Source organism: Halichoerus grypus, chromosome 10 (genome assembly GCF_964656455.1).
Source record: "Halichoerus grypus chromosome 10, mHalGry1.hap1.1, whole genome shotgun sequence".
NCBI classification, from domain to species: Eukaryota; Metazoa; Chordata; class Mammalia; order Carnivora; family Phocidae; genus Halichoerus; species Halichoerus grypus.
Genome location: NC_135721.1, coordinates 31,528,781 through 31,550,040, shown reverse-complemented (window position 1 = coordinate 31,550,040; position 21,260 = coordinate 31,528,781). Strand labels below are relative to the sequence as shown.

The following is a 21,260-nucleotide window of genomic DNA, read 5'->3' as shown; positions in this document are numbered from 1 at the left end:
TGAATGTGTTAAAATTGATAAGGATCTAAACTCTCCTAATTGTCTTTCAACACTGAGTTTGTATTAACTAAACACAAAACTCCACAAGGAGAAATGGCCTTAAAGTATAGAGATGGTTGGGGGAAATCGATTTAAAATTTTAAGTTAACCCAGATAAATTACATGTGTCTGAACTCAATCCAATCTCAAGCTCTCAAACAGGGTGCATCAAAAAGTTCATCAGGAAGTGTATTATTTGGAAACCAGAAGACATCATTCCATTAGGACAACCTTCTAGTTGGTGGTTTAGGTGGTGATTCAGTTACCAGACAAACCTCAAGAGCCTATTTAACCCCAGGGCAGCTGATGTATTTCCTTAATACGAATTTTACTGACCTAAATTCTGGGCCCCAAGAGAAAGAATAATATTATAGGTGGAGAGGGGGAAAAATAAAAATAAAAGTAGAGAGGAGAAAGAAAAAAAATCTCTCTACCTTTTCTGGTTGCATGCCCAGCCCTACGTGCAATATTTTGAAACGGGCAAGTGTACCCATTGATTTATCTGGTACCTTCTCCTACCCTCCCTCCCAACCCATGCTTTTATTGCATAAATAAATATGGGCTTATTTTTCCCCTGAAATCTCCTGAGTCCCATGATTCAGCCTGAATCCTATGATAACCCTGGCAGCAACTAAAAAAAAAAAAAAAAATCCTCATAGATGCAAATAAACCTCTAATTGATAGAATTTGATGAACTATAGAAATGAAGTGAGTTTTTTAGAAATCAGGCATTAAAAGGGGGAAACTAATATTTGAGCACAGCCTGTATCGTGAGCCCATCTCTGAAGTGAAGGCACCTATAGGATCATCTTCCCTGAAGAGTTTCTCACACAGTAGTATACATCAAGAATCAATGGGGAGCTAGTTAAAAACAGATTCCTGGATGGACCCACCCATTCTAAATCAAAAGATTTGGGATAGAGCCAGGAAGCTGAACTTTAACAAACATCCCAAGTAATTCTGAGGCAGGCAGTCCTTGAATCTCACTTTGAGAAACATTGCCCAAGACTCTCCCTGCTTTTGGGAAGCTTTTTTATTTTTTTCCTTATGAAAGCACAGATTCTCCCAAAGTTCAAAGCTCTTTTATTTTGCGTTTTTTTTCAGCATGAGCCCATGGCAGTTGTTATGTGGTCTAAGGCATAGGAGTTAGGTGTTTATAAGACAGAAAATGCCTGTGCTTACAAAGAACAAACAATCTATTCTATGAGAATAATAGCAGATAACATGCTGCAAATGTATTAATAGCTTGCATTTGTATTTTTCAAAACTGTCATTCCACTTGATATTCATCTTCAGGCTGACCTTGAGGCTCCATGTAAGCAGGGAGTGAAGGCTAAGGCAGAGTTAAAGACATGTCCAACAAACACACAGAGCCCATTAGCAAAGACTGGGACTTATTAGTTCCAGGCAGCTAAGGACATTTCTGTCCATTAGCTTCACACAAAGCTAGTCAAGCAGAGACTTCAGGGGCCACATACGACAAAGAATATAGACTTTATAGAATTAGTTAAAGAAAGACACTAAAAAACCAACAGCAGCAACACAAAACAATAACAAACCCTGGGGAGGAGGAAGAATCTAATTTCCAGAGTTGCTACATAATATTATTTTAAATACTCAGTTTTTGATAGAGAAGTACAAAACATACAAAGAAACAAGAACATATGGCCCATGCGTGAGGAAAAAAGCCAGCCAGTAGAAACTATCACTGAGGAAACCCAGATGTTAGACTTATCTGACAAAGACTATAAATCAGCTGCTTAAAATATGTTCAGAGAACTAAAGGAAATCATATCCAAAGAACTACAGGTAAGCATGAGAATGATGTCTCACCAAAGAGAGAATATTAGTAAAGTGATAGAAAGTATAAAAAGAAAAAAAACAAATAGAAATTCTGAACCTGAAAAGAACAATAGCTGAAATGAAAAATCCACTAGAGGGGCAGAAGAAATAATCAGCAAACTTGAAGATAGGTCAATTGAGATGATCCAGTCTGAAGAAAATGAGGAAAAAAGAGTGAGGAAAATAAACAGAGCTACAGAGATCTGTGACACCATCAATCACACCAACATAAGTATAATGAGAATCCCAGAAAGGAGAAAAGAAAAAAAGGGGCAAAAAGAATATTTGATGAAATAAATATAAAATATTTGATGTAAACATACATTCTTACATCTAAGTTTGATGAACTACAAATAAGATAACCTCACAGCAAGCCACACCCAAATACATCATAATCAAACTCCTGAAAGCCAAAGAGAGAATTTTGAAAGAAGCAAGAAAAAAAGCAACTTATCACATACAGGGGTTCCTCAAAAGAGTAGAAGATGATTTCTCATGAGAAATTATGGAAGTAGAAGGGAGTGAGAGGATTTATTCAAAGCACTGAAAGAAAGATAATCAATCAGGAATTCTATATGCAGCAAAGTCATCCTTCAGAAATGAAGGAAAAATTAAGGTATAAAAAATGTATTGTTTGTGCTTTTTGTAACTTTTTTTTCTCCTATCTGACTTAAAAGACACAGAGCATTAACCAATAATTATAAATCTGTGTTGAGGGGTGCCTGGGTGGCTCAGTCGTTAAGCGTCTGCCTTCGGCTCAGGTCATGATCCCGGGGTCCTGGGATCGAGCCCCACATAGGGCTCCCTGCTCGGCAGGAAGCCTGCTTCTCCCTCTCCCACTCCTCCTGCTTGTTCCCTCTCTTGCTGTCTCTCTCTCTCTCTCTCTCTCTCTGTCAATTAAATAAATAAATAAAACCTTAAAAAAAAAAAAAACTGTGTTGAGCAACCATACAATGTAATTTGTATGATAATAACTGTGCAAAGGACAGGAGAGGGAATGGAGCTATAAAGCAGCAAAGCTTTTATATACAAATGAAATCCAGTTGGTATTAACCCAAACTAGATTGTTATAAATTAAGATGTTAATTGTAATTCACAGGGTAACCATTAAGAAAATAACAAAAAATATAAATAGAAAATAAAACAAAAGGGAATTTATTTTTTTAATATATTTTTTAAGATTTTATTTATTTATTTGACAGAGAGCTAGAGAGAGCCAGAGAGCACAAGCAGAGTGAATGGCAGAGGGAGAGGAAGAAGCAGGCTCCCCACTGAGCAGGGAGCCCGATGTGGAGCTCAGTCCCAGGCCCCTGGGATCATGACCTGAGCCGAAGGCAGACACCTAACCAACTGAGCCACTAGGTGCCCCAACAAAAGGGAATTTAAAAGGTTACTAGAAAACATTTATTTAACACAAAAGAAATAGTAATGGAAGAATAGAGGGACATACAGATAACAAATAGCAAAATGGCAGTCTTCCCTTATGAGGAATTACATTAAATCTAAACAGATCAAACATTCCAATCAAAAGACAGAGATTGGCATTTTAAATAAAACAACATGATCCAAGTATATGATGTCCACAAAAGACACACTTTAGATTCAAAGACACAAATAGGTTGAAAATAAAAGTATAGAAAAAGATATACCATGCAATCACCAAAAGAGAGATAGGAATGGCTATCCTAACATCAGACAAAATGAACTTCAAGACAAAAATTTTTACTAGAGACAAAGGCATTTTAGAATGATAAAAGGGTCAATCCACTCGGAATTTATGAAATTGTAAACAAATGCACCTACCCACCAACAGAGCCCCCAAAATACGGGAAGCAAAACTGAAGGGAGAAATAGACAATTCAACAATGATAGTTGGAGACTTCAATATCCCACCTTCAATCTGGTAGAACAACTAGACAGAAGACCAATATGGAAACAGAAGACTTGAACAACACTCTAACACAAATAGACAAAATAGACATCTATAGAACACTCCACCCAACAAGAGCAAAATACACATTCTTTTTGAGTGCACATAGAACATTCTCCAGGATAGACCACAAATCTCAATAAATTTAAAATTATTGAAGTCATATAGAGTATGTTCTCTGACCATCCTACAATGAACAGAAAAAGTTTGAGAATTCACAAATTTGTGGAAATTAAGTAACATATTCCTAAACAGCCAATGGGTCCAAAAATAAATCACAAGAGAAATTTAAAAGCACCTTAACAAAAACAAAAACAACATCACAACATACCAAAATTTACGGGATGACACTAACATGCTTAGAGGAAAGTTTATAGCTGCAAATGCCTACATTAAAAAACAAGATGTCAAATCACTAACTGTCTACCTTAAGAAACTAAAGAAAGAAAAGCAAACTAAACCCTAAGCAGAAGAAAAGAGATTATATAATTACAGTAGAAATAAATGAAATAGAGAATAGCAAAATAAGCAAAACCAAAAATTGGCACTAAGATTAATAAAATCAACAAATCTTGGGTGCCTGGGTGGTTCAGATGGTTAAGCATCTACCTTTGGCTCAAGTCATGATTTCCGGGTCCTGGGATCGAGCCCCACATCGGGCTCCAGCTCAGCAGAGAGTCTGCTTCTCCCTCTCCCCTCTGCCTCTCCCCTCAGCTCATGCTCTCTCTCTCTCTCAAATGAATAAAATCTTTAAAAAATAATAAACATAAAATTGACAAATCTTTAGTTAGACTAACCATGATAAAGAAAGGGAAGACTCAAGTTACTAAAATCAGGCATAAAACAGGACATTACCAATAATCTTATGGGGAAATAAAGGAGTTTAAGAGAATACTATGAAAAAATTATATGCCAACAAATTAGATTATACAGATGAAATGGAAAATTTGTAGAATGCCACAAACTACCATAACTGGCTCAAGAAAAATTAGAAAATCTGAATAGATCTATAATAGGTAGAGATTGAGTTAGTAAATAACTTATTAAAAATCTTCCAATGCGGGGGCACCTGGCTGGCTTAGCCAGTAAAGCATGCCACTCTTGATCTAGGGGTTGTGAGTTTGAGGCCCACATTGGGCGTAGAGATTATTTAAAAATAAAATCTTTAAAAAAGAAATCTTCCAATGAAGAAAAGTCCAGGACCATATGTCTTCACTGGTGAATTTTACCAAATATTTAAAGAATTAACAATCATTCATAAAATCTTAAAAAATAGAATTCCCAAATCATGGTAGGAGGCCAATATTACCCAAATACAAAAACCAAAACATCACAAGTAAAGAATAATTCAAAATATTCCTTATGAATAGGTATGCAAAAATCCTCAACAGACACTAGCAAAGTGAATTCAGCAACATATAAAAAGGATTGTACATCATGACCAAGTGGGACTGATGTCATGAATGCCAGATTGCTTCAACATATGAAAATCAATTCATATAATAGACCTCACCAATAGAATAAAGCACGGAAACCACAAGCTCATCTCATAGATGCAGAAAAAACTTTTCACAAAAATCTATCTGATAATCACCCACAACCCTACGAACCAAATTAAGAAAAATAAAGTATGATTCACTCCATTAAGTAGGTAGAAAACTCAGAAGTTCAGAGACGTTAAGCAACTAGCATAAGGCCACAGTGCAAAGTAGTAACCGAGCTTTAACATGTGTGCTGTTACCCAACTCTGTACACTACTCACTCAGGAAAATTAGAAATCCTAATCTTTTAGAAGTGCATCTTAATTCGGTGGGTGGTTAAAACTGTAGTTATTAAGCAAACTATCAATGTGAAATGAAAAACACATTTTTTCAGTTTAGTAACAACATACGCTCTTCTGGAAACAAAGCTGATACGTAATCGAGGCTTCTGTCTATACATTATCCACACTTTTCAATAACATTATTTGGAGACTGGCTTGGCTCTATGGCTGACTCAGTAACTTCATCCTACCTACATCTCACAGAAGCTGCTTACGGCTGGAAATGGGGTGTGGACCGGGGAGAAACTGTTCTCTGAGAGTCCGAGGGGCTGGCCCCAGAACAAGTTCTGTGCTAGGGAAATGTATGGTTCCTTTTACATCGTTGCGGACATTCTCAGGGCTCCTCTCCTCGGCCCCTTGCTGGGAACAGGCATGATCCCAGGAGGAAGACAGCAGAAAGGAGGTAGGCAGCCGGCCAACGCTCTCTTGCTTCCCCAGGGGGCATCCGGCATGTGCCAGGAGTGAGGTAAGCCGCACACACAGAGCCAAATTACCTTTCCTTCCCCGCTAGGCTCCCAGGCTAAATTTAAACTGCCAAGAGCTCTGAAATAAGAAGAGAAAGGAGTGTGGAGAGTGGCAAGGTCTGGACTGGATGGTAACAAGCAGTCCTGCACAATCCCACAGATTGGGAGCCCGGTGGCGAGTCCAGAGCATCTCAGCTGAGTTGGCAAGAAAAGTCTACAGCTCCTGCGCTCCACTCCCTTGGAAGATGATTAGAGGCTTCAGGCAGAATTAGAAGAGAAAGTGGGAGTGAAGGACAGATCAGCAGCAATGTCAGAGGCCTGCATTAGCTGTGTGAGTTCCTTGTTCTTAAGGACTCGTTCCACTGCCATAGCAAAAAGTCAGATAGATTCGAAGGGGCAAGTATTTTATTAAGGTCTGGCTTCCTACAGCATACACTTTAAAGTGACAAAATGAAACTTGACAAAAATCACACAGGAAAAGACCTGGAGTTGCTTGACAGCTCGCCAAAGACAAATGAGGTCCTTTTGATGAAACGACAAGTGTACCCATATACGGGGATGGTGGTAAAGACAGAGAAGTTCCATGCGGTGTTCTGTTAAAGAGTGATACTGTGAAAATCCACAAGGAGGCATTAGATTCAAATTTTTTCAAAGCCATGCATGCAAACTTTGAAATTAACTGGCTTTCTGGGTAGAGAGAGCAGTATATCTGGTTCCCTGAAAAGGAACACAAAAAAGCATGAGCTCATAGCACCAGATGGCATCACACAATGGGGGGAAGAAACATGCAGAGGGTTGAAAAGAACAAGTTGTGATCTATATTTAGTGATTAATTAGCTTCTTAAAGGGCCAAGTAGAGCCACGTTAATGATGATATAAACCACAGAAGAAGACACATAAATATGCCGCACAGAGGTTAGGAATGGGGCTTATGGTCTGGTGAACTTCTATTGTTTCTGGTGCTTAAAGAGATGAATCGAATTCTATGCTAAGTTACAGAAACCCATACTTAGGTTAAATGAGGGAGAAACGTGAGAAACAGAAGATGCTCTAAAAAGTCACTGTGTACCAGTCAATGACAAGGCAATATGTGTGGTGGCTAAAGGCCTTGCAGTCAGTCAGACTTGGATTTGAATCCCGGCTGTGTGACTTTTGGCAAATCACTTAACCTCTCTGAGCCTCTCTTCCCTCATCTGTAAAAGAGGGGAAAGAATGGCAGATATTTTATTCTGTTATTGTGAGGAAGGAAAGAGGTCATTCAAGGACTTAGCATGGGATGAAGCCAGTCAAAGCACTCAAGAAATGTCAGCATCTGGTTATGAAAAAGCTCTTGGCATCGGCTCACATTCACCATACAGTACTATTGCCACACGCTAGGAGTCTGCACCCTAAATGTGCATCGCAGATTAACCTGAGGGTACAGAGAGAGAAACAGACACGTGCAACCCCTGCCTGAACGGAGTATAACCAAGGGTTCTCGTGTGCCCTCTCTGCTCAAGCTCAGGGCAAGACTCCCATCACTTCACTCCTGAACAGTTGACCAACTGGCCTCCTTGCCACTGTTCTCTCCACCCTCCAAACCACCCTCAGCCCACTGTTGGAGAAATCTGCTGTGTGAAGATCTGGAGCCTCCGTTGCCCATCTGTAATGGAGAATAGGAAAACCTTAAGATGTTTGCTATATCCACCTACCATTTACAGTATCGTGCACTTCATAGGTTTCTTTACATTGATCACTCTAAGTGGGACACAGTTTTACTTCCCATAAAGTAATTATGTATTTATTGTAGAATTATGTATTTATTTAAAAATAAAGTAGCCAGCACATAGTAAATGCCCCATAACTGTTTATTAGATTGCTTTAATCTATATGTACCAACTTCCACACTGGAGCAAACAGAAGATAAGAAAATCTCTGGTGGTCCCTGAGAGCAGTAAAGCCTGAGGTTTCCATCATCTGGCTCTGTCTTGCCTCGATCCAAGAACATACCGTTGGCCTCCCTGTAATCAAACCCAGGCTCTAGACCCCTGTCATTTATCCCTGCCCCCTAGCTCACTTGCGCTCAGTGCGACTGGTGCCCAGGGTTATTCCCACCCCTCCCAGACATATGCCTTGGCAGGGTCATGCCCATTTCTTTCTATAGCTATATGGCCATCACCTTGGAACAACCCCAAATCTCCTAAGCACCGCCCCCCCCAGGCTCAATTCCTTCATTCAAAATGCCTTCCAGAAGGAACACTGCAGCCCATGCAGCTCACTCCATTCTCTGGCTTTGTTGTGACGTCAGAGGCTGATCCTCCCAATCTGGCTCTAGATTACTTAGTCTTTGTCATTTCCTAATAGATCAGAAACTCTGCCTCCCTCTGAGTGTCCCAGGTTCCTTAAGAGCCGAGGCTGTGACTTCTTTCTGGATCCCTGATGTTTCAGAACTCTTTCAGCCACAGTTGCTGATAACAACAGTCTAATTGTTGCTTCAGGTTCTCCAGCAGATGAAAGGGTCAGTGAACAGTCTGCATTGTTTCGTAAAACATTTCAAAGGCAACTTGGAATTCCAAAACTGGCCCATGGGCAGAAAAACAAAGAACTCTCCCACCCGCTCTGCCCGCACACATGCCGGTCTGAAAGGAAAGATCCATCCTGGAGTCACAGGGCAGGGTAGCTGCCATATTGTCACCAGAGAGATTTAATTTCAGAGGGAATCAGGGGCCAACCAGACAAAAGAAAATGTTTTCCTCGTTGCCTCCTTTAAGGGGTATGAACAGCCCTCATTTAGATAAATAAACCAGATATAGTGAGTTCAGGGGCTGTTGTGTGACTAATGCTGACTTTTAAGCCTCAAATAGCCAAAACCAGTCCTGAAGTCAAGCCCCAAGTGCAAACCCATCATCAGATCTCCAGAATTGAGAGGAGAGAGGTACAAAATTAGTGATGGGAGAGTGGCACTGTCCAGTAGAAATTTAGAGAATTTACAAGTCATATAGAGATTTTTAAATTTTCTAATAGCCATGCTACAAAAATAAATGGGTAAGATTAATCATATTATATTTTAATTTAACATACAATCAATATTTTGGAAATTATTAGTGAGTTTTTTTAAGTTTATTTATTTTTTAGTAATCTCTACACCCAACATGGGGCTTGAAACCACCACCCCAAGATCAAGAGTCCCACACTCTTCTGGCTGAGCCAGCCAGGCACCTCTATTAGTGAGATATTCTACATACATTTTTCACACTAAATCTTTGAAATCTGGTGTTTTCCACTTACAGCACAGCTCCTTCCATGTAAGTCTCATCCCAAACGTTCAATAGTCTCATGTGGCTGATGGCCACTGTACCGGACCAGATGAAGGTGAATAAGATTCAAAGTAAAAGCAACTGAGAGCGAGTGTTTGATCTAGGAAGTACCTGAAAGGTGTGAACGTTCTGTGTTTAGACTCTCTCTCCACAATATACTAGCTTGTTCTGCTACCCTTGTCTCTTATTAGTAATGGAGAATCAGCTTCTCACTTGTATGAAATTGTATCAGTGTTCACTCCATATTCTCTTTGAAGCAAGACAGCCTGGATTTGCCTTCTGGCTTCACCACTCGCTAGCTGTGTGTCCTTAGCAAGCTTCTTAACCTCTCCGGGCATCAGTTTCCTCAGCTGTGGACATGGACAGGGGTAGTCCATTTATCTCACAGGAGAATTAAATGAGATATATCATATTGTTAGTGTTAGCTTTCATCATCGTCCTCATTATTATAATAATTATTATTACTGCTGCTACTGCTACTTCATTTACCTGAACAAACCCAGACAACTGGACTCTTCCTTAAAGGCAAGACTCTGGTGAGTTCCGTGAATGGTAAACACATGATCTCTAGGGGCCAAAGAGGGAGGGTTCAATGACAAGCCTGACAGATTCAGCCTACTGCAGAGAGAGTAAACATCATCACAGGAAGTTGAAAAGGGGAGGGGGCAGTGGGGCAAACCAGAAAGAACAGTACTCCCACAAGCATGATCCCGTACACAGGTGGAAAACTGTCATGGGGTTAAGGCAGTGAATGACCACCGGTTGGCTGAATTCATTTTTAAATTTCCTTTAATGGAGTTATGATGTTATATCTACAGTAAAAAGTAATATAATTTTGAAAAATAAAAACCAGGGATTCTCAGCTTCTCAGAGCTATCATGGCATGCAGTTGGTGATTAGCTGGTAGGACAGGGACTCATGACTGGAGATTAAAGAGAGGTTGTGATTTTATGTGGCTTATGGGGGATTTCAGCCCAGCTCAGTGCACTCAGCTTCTCTCTCCCTCCTCTTTCTCCTCTCCTTCCCTTTACCTTCTCTCTCTAGCAGGAGACAGGTTCTAGTCCTTCTTCTTCGCTCAGAGTTGCCAATGTGGGCGAGGGGGATATGATCATGCCACTGGCAAGAAGGCAGACACAGGCAAGAACCGACACCCTATCCCATATCTTGCTCCCCGGGCCCTGATTCATGTGAAACCAAATACAGCCATTGGCTCAGTGGATGCTCCAACTTAGTACACTGGGGTATTTTCCTTCCCACGGGGGATACCGTGTTACAGGGATAGGCCGACAGTTGCTGCTGGTTACTCTTGGCTCTGGTCATGACATGCTGACCTCAGAGAGATCAATACAGTCCGAACAAAACCTGTCTTAATAGTACACGAGTCTAAAGCTGTTGTTAATACACACCTGACATTCAAATCTCCTGGATTCTGGGAGGCATCCAGTCAGTGTAGGAAGCAAACCTAAGCTTTATTTCCTCTCCAGTATGACCTTTTTGATTAGTATGGACATCAATAAATATGATTTTTTTCATTGGAAGCTTAAACCTGTATATTCCCAAAGATTGGGAGAAACTTGGAAATATACAGGTTGGGTTTTTGGTTTTTTTTTTTTTTACACTTAATATGTGCTTATAAGAAGCAGCATCCAAGAGTGTAAAGGAGAATATTGGTTTTGGAACCAGCTGTGTGACTTAGAGCAATAAACTCAACCACTCTGAGCCTCCATTTCCTCATTTGTAAAGTAGAGGTAATACAATCTCACAGACTTGTTATGAGGACCGAATGAGATCATATATATCAAGTGTCCTAACAGTGCCTAGTCCCTAGGGACAGCGTCCATCCACTCCCTCTTCCTGCTCTCTTTCTACGAAGGACCAGTAAAGTGTAAGTCCTGACCTCAGGGACCGCCGCCGGTGTAACTTCACCCTCACATCTAGCATTTGGGAAAAGAATCAGGGGCCAAGTATCAATCATTACCTTTTGCCACCAAAGTCAATCACATCATCCTTTAATCTTTCTTTCACTCATTCATTTATTCGTTTGTTCAACAAACATTTATTGAGCGAGTACCTTTTAGACAGGGGACCTACTTTCTGAATCTAGAATATGGTTCCACAAAAATGAAAAACTAACAACTTGAAACTAAACCATGAGTCTGAAACAGGGAGGGTGAAGGGAGGGAGGGATAGAGAAGGAGAAAGAGAGAGAGGTCTCCCACCTGCCACATGGGGACCCATGAACTCTGATGGCTCGAGCGGTTTCCCAAAAACTCAGAAAAGAGCAACTTGCTGGAGAAAGATGGGCCATTCTGGAGTGGGCTGGCAGTGTTCCAGGGCAAATTATCCTCAAAAACAGTACACTCGTGGCCCCTTCCAGGTGGCTTGATAGACTCTTTCTAATTGAGCTACACTTTCAGAAGTTTGTTTCCTTTATGAAAATGAACCCCAGATCAAGCTGAATTGACTAATTACTAGTGTAGATGGAGATTAGGAAAGCAATGTTTGGTAGAGCTAATTTATGACGGTAGAGACAAGGGTAATAGCTCTGCTCAAACTGTGAAAAAATTTAAACATATTTGCTACCATGAACAATGTTCTTGTGTCCCCTTCACCAGATGGGCTGCTGGATTTATGATGAGACGTGTCACAGATACATATCAAGATAAATGGAAACTGGGAGCCCTTTAGAGCCAGCCTTCAGGATCTATAGAGAGCACCTGTTCTATTGCTGGCCCGATAACTGATAGAGTTGTCCTTCTGGGCTTTGGTAGGCTATTGGAATCAATTTCAAAAAACAATATGAATTGATTTGAAACAATATTTTCAATTTTTTCTAAGTAATGATCAAGCCTAAGCAACGATCAAGCAAAACTGACAAGTCCGATTTCATTTCCTTTCCCTCCCCCAGCCTCCTCATGGTTAGGTGGCCCAGCAGACACCGTAGACAAGAAGTGAAGGGGGATAAAATCTCCAAATTGAACGAATTATCAAGGACTCCCTGCAAGGAGAGCGGAGGATGGCACTCACCACCTTCCAGCGGCAAGAACCCTATGGTATAGGAAAAAGCCAAATCCCAAAGCCGTTTGCGGCAGCAGGAGGAAGATGGCAGTCCGGGCAGGACCCTCCGTCTTCGGCAGCCTTTGCCACTATTCCCCGTGTGCGCTGCCTCCTCCAGGAGCTCCAGGCATCCCTAAGTCAGGGCATAAATCTGTAGCCAGACAAGCACACTTGTGAGACCACCAAAATTGCTTTAGCGTGGTTATAGGAAAATGATCATCATGCTTTTATTTATTATGTAGCGTGTTATGCTGCGTTCAGAGTGCCTCGTCACACATCCTTGTAAGTTACATAAGGAAGATATTCTGTTCCTTTTACAAATAAGAAGAACAAGGCACAGACTACTTACGTGGCCTGCCCATGGCCACATAACTAAATGGTTGTGATAATAATTTACTGAAGCCTTGTTATATGCCAGGCTCTGTGCTCAGAGCTCTACTCACATTTCCCCCAGGAGACAGGTTCCATCATTACCTCTGTTTTACAGAGGAGGAAACTGAGGCTCAGTGAGCTTAGGTCGTCTGTCTGCAGTCCCATGGCTAACAAGTGACAGAGCTGGTATTGAATTAGCATCTCCCTCCAAAGCCAATCTTAGATATCTTAACAGACTTTGTCAGGTGAGAATCACTACGACTACACCTGATCATGCCTAATTAGTCCTCTTAAAGGGACAAGCACAGAGCAGGCAGGCATGGGTTGATGTGTGCAATTGCGTTTATCACAATATTCTTTGTATATTTCCATCCCCTTTGCTCTCACACTGCCCTCTACCCACAAGGAAATAGAAAGACTCGAGGAAACCACTGTCCAAACCTCTGCACGCGAAGATTTCTTTCCCTGCTTGCTGAGCACGTGGTCAGGTGCCTAAAACCCCAGACTAGGGCTGAGGAAAAACAGGAGGAGGGTCACAGGAGAGGCTGAGGAGAGAGATGAAGGTGGGGAAGGATTGGGGGAGGGGGTGGTAGCAGGAGGAGGACCACAAGGGGCAGAGATCAGAGATCGTATCTCTCTGTAACCCCAGAGCCCCAGATTGACAGGGTGGCGCTCAATACCTAAAGTGAGGATCTGATTGGAAGGGAAAACCTTCCCCTTGACCCAGGTGGAACTGCTGTCCATTTGGGAATCTCTGGGTGGGGAGGGCCCGCCCGCCCCCACAGCCGCACACTCCAAAGTGAAGTTCCCATTCTTCCTCCTACCAGACCTCACCCACCTACCCACACAGTTCCAGCAGTCAAAACAACCATCAGGTGCTTGAGCCTGAAATATAAACGTGCTTCCGGTCCAGCTCCAAGGACAGCGTGCAGCCGAGCTGTACTTCTCTTCTGACCACCTGTGCTGATCCCATGCAGCCCTAAGAAGCCTCAGCGGGGACACGGGGGACACGAAGAGGACAAGATAACTCACAGCTGCACCTCACCACTGTCCCCGTTGAATCTCATCACACACGCGCCCGCCACATTCCAGCCCACATCTCATCAGAACATGCCCACACTATGTTTCCAGCCCTCATTTTACATCAAGCAGCATGAGTGACAGAGACAGCCAGACAGGAAAATTTAAAAAGGGCCAATAAGCGGTTTTGCTAAGCATCACTTCAATCCTCTATTTGAGAATACAGTGTTTACAACCGGGGAGCAGGCAGGGTCTATCAGAAATCACAAAAATTAAAAATTAATGCTCAGCACCCCTCCCCATTTCACCTGGTGGGGCCAGCCACCCTGCCCCCTTGGGCAGCGAAGGGGGGCGCCCTGCAGGCCCTGACCCTCTTATCTGCTCCCCATCCTGCCCCCAGGCCCTGTGCTCAGTGAGGCCTTTCTCTCCAGCTACCAGCTCAGCCCAGAGCCTCAGCACATTAGCATTCCTGACACTCCCCACAACCCAAGGGGAAAACTTCCAGCTGCCTTGTACTTAAGCATCACCCTCGGCACCAGAAGCCTGAGCCTGTGCATAATTGACAAGGAATATGTTGATAAGGAATGGGACTGTTCCAAGTTTCTGAAGGATAACTAGGTAATTAAAAGGAAAACCTAATTTAAGAAAATCCTGGAGAATTTTTTTTTTTTTTTAAACTCTCTGGCAACATCCTTTCTGGATTATTCTCTTTTGCCAGAAGACTTCTGTTTTGCCTTTGTTGGGTTTTCAAAGCTCAGGGCTAGATATCCTATGTTCCAGGGACCCCACAGTTCTTGGCCTTCTCAGGGCAGTGACTTTAAAAACCCTTGGACTAGAAGTAGAAGGGCCACCTGTTTCCTTCAAGAGCTCCTGAGTACCTGTTTTGCCAGTCTCGGCACCTGGTGATTTCCTCCCCGGGGCTGGGCACAGCGCCCTCTGAGGACCCTGGCTCCCCGGCCAGCAGCCGCCCCCCACTTGTGTAGGGCAGTGCAAACGGACTGGGACAACACCATTCATTGCCAGGGGCTCAAATGTGCGGAGGGGAAATCAGCCTCTGCGGTGCTCCCTGCTTCTGGCGGCATGTCTTCGCCGCCCGACTGGTTTAATACCGCACGATGAGCCAGCGAGCTGCCAAAACGCAACCTGAGACACACAAAGAAACACGTGGGGCTCCACACAGTACACCAGGAGCTCCATCACTTCTTAGACCTGTCCTTCATGCTACCTTGCCTCCCCCTCCTAGAGGTCAGCTTAACATTAACTTATGGCCCTACCACCTGCTACCTTTATGAAATCCTCGGAGTCGTAGTTAATCTGTAAAATGGGGCTGATAATATTGATTTCATAACGTCTTCCAGGGACTATAAAAGAGCGGGCACTTTTATACATGGCCACCTTCAGTCCACAGCTCCTGCACTGCCCGACTAGGTCGCATCTAACCGAACCGGTCTTCTCCAGCCTGATCTGGTGAAGAGTTTGTTTAACCTCAGCTGTTGGACACCGTGATCTTCCTCCAGTCCAATCCCACCTCTAATGTGAACGAAGACGAACAGAGGCCCTGCCCTCAGAAAGCTTAGAGTCTACTGCAGGACACTGGCATTATTGAAATAAGAGCACAGGTAGATGCAAAATGACAAGCCTGACATAAAGGAGAACCCAGTGTTCTGAGACCATTGAACAGGATGCCTAAGCCATGAGGAGAAGGTGGAGGCAGTCCAGGAAGGCTGAGTTCTCAAGGATGGGCAGGAATATCCTTGTGGGGCAGAAGGAAGGGCATGGACAGGGCTTTGAAGAGGAAGGTCTGCAGTACTGGGGTGCAGGGTGGGGGGTGGGCAGCTGTCGCTAGAGAGGAAAGTGGGGCTAGACCACGGAAAGCCTGAGGGTGGGTTGAGACTTGCTCTTTATCATAAGCCTCAAAAGAAGTCTACCACAGATTAGAAATGATCAGAATTGATGACGTGATCAGAATTGATTTTTTTGGTTTGTTTTTGAAACAAACAAGCATTAAACACGTCACTCTTGCCTTAGCGTGGAGAACGGATTGGAGGGGGCCAGGACTCATTTCTGTGATGCAAATACAAGCAAGCTGCTACAGAGCCACCCAGAGAAACACATTCGTGGTGAGGGGGAGTCTGAGAGGCCATCCTAGGGTGAATTTTAAAACTGAGTCCAAGTCAGCCAGGTCATGGGTGGTGACCTTGGGGAAGAAATGAGCATTCCAGACGGAAGAAGAGCAAAAAGCAAAAGTGCAGAGGTAAGGAGCATTTCCAGGGACTGACGGACAGGAGGTTTGGTGTTGCGGAGCATAAAGTGTGAGACAGTGAGTGAGGAGGATAAGGAGCTTCCCCCCACTGCCAGGCCTCATCTGGGAAGTTATCAGGAGCCACAGAAGGGTTTAAGCAGGCCAGCGATATGATCAAGTTTTATTTCAGATACATGATCCTGTCGGTTGGGCCAAAAAAAGGGATATGAGGACATATGAGAGTCGGGAAGAATAAATTAACTAGGAGGCCAGGCATCCACACGTTAAAATACTATGGAGATATTAAAAATGATGAAAACTGCAAAATGCTTGTGGCTTAATGTTGGATACAAAGCAGTATATATTGTGTTATCTCAAATATGTCTTTGTGTATATATTTGCATAAAGACTGGATGGAAAGAAATCAAACTTTCACAGACTTATATAACTAAGTTGCAGGGTTATAAATGATTTTTATTTTCCTCTTTGCAGGTTTCTGCATTGTCTACAATGAGCATATGTTTATGAAAGTTCATAATGAGAAAAATGTAAAGATTTAAACAACATAAAGTCAGCATGAATGGTCCTATCAAACTGGTAGCGACAATTTACATTTTGCTAGTGCCTGATACCCAGTGACCCTAAATCTTCAGCCACAAGATAATATCATTCTCTCTGTGTTCACAGAGAGGAAAATGAAAAACAGGGAGGCAAAAATGATTCATCTGACGTGACACAGAGGGCTAGAGGTAGAGCAGAGAGCAACTAGGTAGATGTGTATGCTCTCTTGAGCTGGTTCAATTCTTTTTGCTGAGAAATTATTTGAACAGAGCAGATCATGCACAATCCAATAATTAAGATAGCCAAAATAATTAGAAACAGTCCAACAGACTGCATGATTATCAGCCCAAATCAATAAAGAAGAAGTCAGTCTGAAGCCTTGGATAAATAAGGCCCCACCCTATACTGTTACAGGGATTGTCATTCCAGAACCCTGAGCTCCCGTATGACAGTATTTTTCTGGAAGTGAGGAGGGGCCAGCGTTAGTCGGGAAGAAAGCAGAAGGTGCTCCCACACTGTGCCCATCATCACCCACGCTAGTTGTTAAAAAGGAGGAAAAAGCTAACACGGGGGGTACACAATCGTGGGCCAAAAGGGATGGCCCAGGCAGTCCCCATTTGTCTAAGACTGGTCATCTCAGGGCTTTTCCTCCACACCTCCCTGTCACACTATTACATACACAAGATCCTGGATGAAGCCACCCATACAGATTTTAGACCTTCCTGCTTCCCTCCTGCGCAGGATGAGCTCCCGTCCTCCACCTGGGCAAGGAAGCTGTGGTCCCAGGATAACACCAAATCTGACTGCTTTTCTGACTGCACCCACAAAACACAGCAAAGAGAGCCCTAAGAGAGACTGACCTATGTGATGCTTATTAATTAATCAATTAATTAATTTACATCAGAAAAGCTTTAAGAAACCCAGTGGTACTTTGTAATATGGCTCCTATTGCCTAAAGCAACATTCTTGGCTTTGTTGGATGGGTGAGGTGAGATTATGGGGACGGAGGTTGGGGGATATAGGAGGCTTCCCCAAATTGCCAAGCTTGCAAGATTAAACAAGTGCAAATTAGTCAGTGTCCAAATTTATGCCGAAATGGAAGATACTGTAATTTGCAAGCTAATAAAGTGGTATTTCCATGTAAATACACAGCAAATGAATCACCAATTTACATTTTCTTAATCTACTACAAGTGGTCTTGAGGATCAATAGGATGACAATTAACCAGAAGGCTGGCATCCATGGGTCCTAATTCAGCCTTGCCACCGCCAATCCCCTGTATCTGCTTTATCTAAAGGAGAAAGCAATGGGCTGTCATAGTAGAGAATGGCGGGCAAGCCAAGGCTGTGAACAGGATGACTGTGTGGGATGCCGTACAAATGAGACCCGGCCATGCCTGTCCGTCACCCAGACACGGTCACAGATCTGCCCATCTGCCCTCTCGGTGACCCCTTTCTATTTCTGAGCCCTCTTGGCATTCTTGCTCTGTCACCATTCTCAATTTCTCTGTAGGAAGAATGGTCACAAACTTGAGATCGTTCCATAAGGAGTATCTTTGTACTGTACTTTCGCAAGACTTGCTTCTTGCCACACAGAAGAGGCCCCCCCCAAAAGTCTCCCACAGTGACAATCACGTCCTGCAGAGTACCTCCTGAAACCTCACCTAGAGACTATTTGCTCTAACTTCAGACCTAATTCCTATGTGTTTCATCTACGGCTCCCTGTTCCTAGCCCATTAGAAGTAGCAGAGTGGAATATATAAAAGAGCGGCTAGAGGCAGGCCACAGAAGCAGAAGGTAGCGATATTTAGAAAAGCAGCAAGCGTTAAAAAAAAAAAATCAGAGCAACACAATTTTTTTAAAGAATAGTAGACTGTGTTATTTAGTTTTCAGGCACAGAGTTCTACACACCTCTACATTCCCTAAGGGTACCTAAGTATTATGTCATCATTCATAAAGATGACCTGACTCATGATGCAACAGTTAAATTTGGTGCTCTCTGTTTCAGAAGGCAGGAATCTGCATCATGCATTGAATAAATATATCCCTCCATTGAGATGCACAGAAAGGTAGGTTTTAGCTATATGGAAAACTCACCCTGACTTCCTGATGCTCTAAATAAATCATAAAATGTAATAATTTGGAAAACTCTTAGAAATCATGAAGTCTGACCCTTCACTTTGGAAAACAACCAACAGAGATCTAGAGAGGTTTACGTGACTTGTCAAGGTCCGACATGCAGCAGGAAGAGCCAGGGCTAGGCCAGGAGCTCCTGGTGCCCAGGTGTCTGCATCTTCCCCCCCTCCCAGGCTCCACCCCACACCCCTCGACCCCCCCCCCCCCCGCCATCATTGCATGAACACATCCCCCTCTGTATACAAATGATAATTACCAGCAGTTCCAATGTCATTCCCCTGGACCACCTAGCTTACTCAGGGAACATGTGTCCTTTTTCTCCTTGTGAAAAGCTGCTTTGAGTGATGTGGAAGGAATGTGCTATGTACCTTTAAGGTGCTTTTTTAATACTCCATGAGTATTGCACTCCTCGTCATATGGCTACTACAGAAAAATTTCACTTACCTAGTTCATAATCTCCCAGGGATTGTGTAAGACTCTTGTATAACCGTTTGTAAAAGGAAGCAAAAACAAAAATCCCAAAAGAATGAGGAAACTTTCTAAGCAATATATTCCCAAACCAAGAGAGCAAAATTAAGACCGCTATGTGATGGCTCTCCTCTCCTTCTCTATGGACTTGCTTCTCTCCCATCTTCCCCACCACCATTCAGTGTAGGTTAGTTAACCTTCCTTGAACAGGTTTATTTTCCTCCTCTTAGATTATCTTCTAAGTAAGTCTTCCAATTAACCCAATGCTTATGACAGGGGCAAGGTGAGGTGTACTACCTCAATACCCTAGACTACATACAGTCTGTCTTCTGGAAGTCACGCTCTGGCTCCCTCAATAAGAACCAGCCTGATCCTGGTGGAAACGTTGCAGATGATTGGCCTGCCTACTTAGTCTCTGGCTTGTGTGGAAAGATTTAAGTAAAAATAACTGGTCCTATCAAGGATCAGAAGTTGGGTGGCAGATCAGCCATTATAATCATTGCCATGGATGACCAAAGAGGTTATCTAGGTATATCCTTTCCTCTGCAAAGGAGGAAACTTGGGGTCAATGAAAGTCATATCACGTTCAAATTTTCTGAATAAGGCTTTCAGTAAAATTAACTACTATGCCTGTTACAATATGTGGCAAGCCACTGAAAATATCATATGAGGGGGGGGGAAAGAAATTGAAATGAATAATCAGAATTCATAATATGAATTAAATTAAACTGATCAAATATAACTTCCAGATATTTAACACAGTGGATTATTAAATTCAAAAAGCATATCTTTAAAACTTTTGAACAAAATGAAGCATCACACATAATTGTAGACTTCTCATTGACTTCACATGGATTATGAGTATTAAATACTCTTCGAAGCAAAGAAGGAATAAAGCTAGAATTTTTCCTGTAGTAACAAAAAAAAGTATATGATTTTTTTCCTTTCATCAAAATCTTTTCAAAACTTCCTCAAAGACATTTAAAAATGAGCGAGTAAGGCAAAATTTAAATTATACTATGCAATTTTCTAAAGAGTACTCCTTTTTGTTCTCTATTGTAAACTCTGACTCCAGTCCCTAAAACCAGTTCTACCTTATTATTACCAATTCCCTATGAAATCATCTAAGAAGAAAAAAAAAAATTATACAGTTGAATTCTTCCAACCAAATGGCTAACATTGCTCCCACAGAAGAGAATTCCTAGAACAATATAGAAAGTCCTGCTTTCTCCTTTGAAATCCTCAGGAAACGAAAAAGAAAATTAAGCACTAAGAAAGCCTGTCACATCCAAAACGCAAAGAAAAGACATATGGGTGAACAATTTGAAAACAAGAAAAGGCTCTCAAATTTGGATTGTCCTAATGCTTGCTTACCTGCTTCTAGAAAGAACTGACCTTCTCCTCTCCTTACACTTTGCAGAGTTAATTAAGCTGCTGTTTTCTGGGCATCCTATAATTACAGCCGGTTAACGCTGAAAGAGACCCAACAGGTTACGCTCATCCAATCTCTCTATTTACGAAAATGAAAATGAGGCTCTGGAGAGGTCAGGTGACTTGCCCAAGGTCACAGAATAAGTTAATAACAGAGTAGAGAAGATGCCCCAAGTCTCCTGACTCCCGCCCATCTCCTCAGAAAACTGCAAAATAAACTTGCTGCGAGGGAGATCACTTCAGAACACCAGCAAAGCCACTGGTCTCTTGGAGAGCCACCTCTTCCAGAAGAGCTCCGTGAGCACTCTCGTATCCCACGCGATTCTCCAGCGGACGGAGAGCCTCCCGAGCAATGAGCCGGCTGCCGCAGAGCAGCTCTGGGAAGAGCCTGATGAAGGGCAGCAACCAAGAGTCTTTTCTGCAGTGCATTCCAGCTCTTCTGCCTTTTGGCCAAAGGAAGTAAATAACTGGACTTGCAACAATTTTATTGAAAAAAAAAAAGAGTAATATACCAAAACTGTACAAAGAAATACTTGAAATGAACTTTGCAAAACACTCCATATGTGTGCTGAGATCCTAGT

General features: G+C 42.5%; 1 protein-coding gene across 2 annotated transcripts in view; it reads right to left on the bottom strand.

Moving 5' to 3' along the window:
* TMEM178A (transmembrane protein 178A) overlaps positions 1-21,260 on the bottom strand; it is a 48,426-nt gene that overhangs the window by 12,207 nt on the left and 14,959 nt on the right. The window contains exon 1 of one of the 2 annotated variants that reach the window (XM_078056221.1): positions 20,623-20,908. The exons of the other annotated variant lie outside the window; for it this stretch is intronic. The gene's annotated coding sequence lies outside the window, so the exon portion shown is untranslated. Of the gene's footprint in view, positions 1-20,622; positions 20,909-21,260 lie in introns of those variants that run through there. 2 annotated transcript variants of the gene reach the window in all.